Here is a 4141-nt window from a genome sequence, read left to right as displayed (position 1 = left end):
GGAGCGCGATCTATGAATTTCACTAGCCAGGTCTGTCTCCCAATTGAATTATTACTCTCTCGCGCGCATCGCCACCGCGGTTTCGCGACAGCAGCAGCATCATGATGTTGCGTCTATTGTAAGTCCCGGAACCGGGTTATTCGGCTGTTCGCGAACAGTCAGGTTTTAACCTTGCCTAACAAACGATCAAACAACTTCCACTCTCGAGGTGCGGTACGGTGACTGTCCTATCGTCCGCTCTTGTATGCTGGATTGCACTATTTCACTATATTAAGGGGAGAGGGTGCCTTCACACACATATTCGATGTGAAATATCTTCCGCCCCCCAGCGGAGCGCTTCGGCGCCTCTGCGAAGCAAAACGCGGCATTCAAAAACAACAACCAAAATTGCCGTCGATTTCCTCTCCCTGCCCTGCAATGGCTGGAGCAGAAGGAGAGCGAGAGAGAGAATAGTCTCATTGGGTCAGAGGAATGGCAGTGGAGCGGGCTAATGGCGAGTAGGCTCGCGATCTATCAATTACACTAGCCAGGTCGCTCTCCCTATTGAACATTATTACTCTCTCACGTCGCCACTGCGGTTTCCGCGCAGCAGCAGCATCATCATGATGTTGCATCCACCAATTAGTCCGGAACCGGGTTATTCGGCTGTCTGCGAACAGTCCGGTTTTAACCTTACCCAACATCCACTCTCGAGGTGCGGTACGGTGAATGTCCTATCGTCCGACCTTGTATGCTGGATTGCACTATTTCACTATATTAAGGGGAGAGGGTGCCTTCACACACATATTCGGTGTGAAATATCTTCCGCCCCCCAGCGGAGCGCCTCGGCGCCTCTGCGAAGCAAAGCGCGGCATTCAAAAACAACAACCAAAATTGCCGTCGCTTCCCTGCCCTGCAATGGCTGGAGCAGAAGGAGAGAGATTTTAGTCTCATTGGATCAGAGGAATGGCAGTGGAGCGGGCTTATGGCGAGTAGGCTCGCGCTCTATCAATTACACTTGCCAGGTCTCTCTTCCGTTTGGACATTATTTACTCCGTCTCTCTCTCTCGGCGCACACGTCGCCACCCTACTAGTTTCCGTCACAGCATATGCTGCGGCCTTTCAGTCCGGAACGGGGCTCCCCTTCGCCTTGCTGTCTGCCCAACTTAGCGGACTTGCGTTGGCTGATCACCCCGTCTTCGCGTCTGTGCCGGCCTTCAATGCAGCGCCCAACCGTCTCTTGACCGAGATTCATTGCACTATTCCACGCGCAAACGGCTACCCTAAATGTGCATAGACAACGCTCATGGTTCAACACGACCAGGGCGCAGTCTGGGAGCCGAGTATACTAAAAAGAGAGTTTAGCAGCCAAAACTCGTCAAAGCACACGTTGGGTTACCCCATCACCTAACAACGATGATGGCGGTTCCCACCCGTGAAATACACAACCTAACCAATATTGGGCGACGATGGCGCTCATGAGCCCACGTCCCCACAAACAGTAAGAGAAAGAGAGAGAGGAGGAGATGGGCCAATGTGCGGTCCCTCGCCCAATGTCTTATGCCTCGCTGGGGCAAAGAGAAGAGAAGAGGAGCGGATAAGGGAGGAGATTGGCCAACGTGCGGTCCCTCGCCCAATGTCGGCTGCCTCGCTGGAGCTGGGTAAAGAGGAGAGGAGCGGATAAGGGAGGAGATTGGCACACACGGTGGCGCTGCCGGCGCCGAGGATAGCAAGAGAAGGTGCAGTTTGATCTGATCATCTGGTTTGCTATTTCTCTAAGGCCAACGTGCGGTCCCTCGCCCAATGTCGGCTGCCTCGCTGGGGCAAAGAGAAGAGGAGAGGATAAGGGAGGAGATTGGCACACACGGTGGCGCTGCCGGCGCCGAGGATAGCGAGAGAAGGTGCAGTTTGATCTGATCATCTGGTTTGCTATTTCTCTAAGGCCAACGTGCGGTCCCTCGCCCAATGTCTTCTGCCTCGCTGGGGCAAAGAGAAGAGGAGCGGATAAGGGAGGAGATTCGCCAACGTGCGGTCCCTCGCCCAATGTCGGCTGCCTCGCTGGAGCTGGGGCAAAGAGGAGCGGATAAGGGAGGAGATTGGCACACACGGTGGCGCTGCCGGCGCCGAGGATAGCAAGAGAAGGTGCAGTTAGATCTGATCATCTGGTTTGCTATTTCTCTAAGGCCAACGTGCGGTCCCTCGCCCAATGTCTTCTGCCTCTCTCTCAATCTCACTATTTTGGCCGCCGTGATAGGCGCCGCCAACAGCAGCAGCTACCTGGTTGATCCTGCCAGTAGTCATATGCTTGTCTCAAAGATTAAGCCATGCATGTGTAAGTACAAGCCGATTTAAGGCAAAACCGCGAATGGCTCATTAAATCAGCTATGTTTCATTGGATCTGTAAACCCACTTACTTGGATAACTGTGGCAATTCTAGAGCTAATACATGCAATTGGTCTCTGACCGCAAGGGAAGAGCGCTTTTATTAGTTCAAAACTGGTCGGGCCCCGGTCCGTAACCCACCTGTGGTGAATCTGAATAACTTCGGGCTGAGCGCACGGTCTCCGCACCGGCGCCGCTTCTTTCAAGTGTCTGCCTTATCAGCTTTCGATTGTAGGTTATGCGCCTACAATGGCTATAACAGGTAACGGGGAATCAGGGTTCGATTCCGGAGAGGGAGCCTGAGAAACGGCTACCACATCTAAGGAAGGCAGCAGGCACGCAAATTACCCACTCCCGGCACGGGGAGGTAGTGACGAAAAATAACGATGTGAGTCTCATCCGAGGCCTCGCAATCGGAATAGTACACTAAATCCTTTAACAGTATCCATTGGAGGGCAAGTCTGGTGCCAGCAGCCGCGGTAATTCCAGCTCCAATAGCGTATATTAAAGTTGTTGCGGTTAAAAAAGCTCGTAGTTGGATCTCAGTTCCGGACTGATGACCGCCGGTGTTTACTATCCGCTCCGAACAGCCGCCCGCCGGCTCGCACGGATCTCTTTGTCGAGTGTCGAGTGGCGAGTTTACTTTGAAAAAAATTAGAGTGCTCAGAGCAGGCTATTTGAATGCCCGAATGGTGATGCATGGAATAATGGAATAGGACCTCGGTTCTATTTTGTTGGTTTCGGAACCAGAGGTAATGACTAATCGGAACAAGCGGGGCATTCGTATTGCGGCTAGAGGTGAAATTCTTGGACCGTCGCAAGGCGAACTACTGCAACATTGCCAAGGATGTTTTCATTAATCAAGAACGAAAGTTAGAGGTTCGAAGGCGATCAGATACCGCCCTAGTTCTAACCATAAACGATGCCAACTAGCGATCCGCCGGCGTTATTCCCATGACCCGGCGGGCAGCTTCCGAAAAACCAAAGTCTTTGGGTTCGGGGAAATATGGTTACAAAGCTGAAACTTAAAGGAATTGACGGAAGGGCACCACCAGGAGTGGAGCCTGCGGCTAATTGACTCAACACGGGAAACCTCACCAGGCCCAGACACGGAAGGATTGACAGATTGAGAGCTCTTTCTCGATTCGGTGGGTGGTGGTGCATGGCCGTTCTTAGTTGGTGGAGCGATTTGTCTGGTTAATTCCGATAACGAACGAGACTCTGGCCTACTAAGTAGTCGGCGGATCTCCAGAAAATGGTGTCAGTTCGCAACTTCTTCTTAGAGGATAAGCGGCAATTCTAGCCGCACGAGATTGAACAATAACAGGTCTGTGATGCCCTTAGATGTTCTGGCCGCTACTGAAGGATCAACGAGTTTTCCCCTCCGAGGAAGCGGGTAACCCGTTCAAAACCTTTCTTGATAGGGATTGGGCTTGCAATTGTTTCCCATGAACGAGAATTCCCAGTAAGTGCAAGTCATCAGGCTTGCGCTGACTACGTCCCTGCCCTTTGTACACACCGCCCGTCACTACTACCGATTGAATGATTTAGTGAGGCCTTCGGACTGGCGCTCTTGGATTGTCGGCCCCGTTGCCCGCGAGGGTTTTCTGGGGTCGTCGCCTCGAGCTGACGGAAAGATGTCCAAACTTGATCATTTAGAGGAAGTAAAAGTCGTAACAAGGTTTCCGTAGGTGAACCTGCGGAAGGATCATTAACAGAGAGAAAGAGAACGGGGCGCTCTTAAAACTACTACTACTACTCTCCTGATTTGGGCGGTCTC

Source organism: Homarus americanus, unplaced genomic scaffold, assembly GCF_018991925.1.
Source record: "Homarus americanus isolate GMGI-L3 unplaced genomic scaffold, GMGI_Hamer_2.0 scaffold32618, whole genome shotgun sequence".
Lineage (NCBI taxonomy): Eukaryota > Metazoa > Arthropoda > Malacostraca > Decapoda > Nephropidae > Homarus > Homarus americanus.
This window is presented reverse-complemented; position numbering follows the sequence as displayed.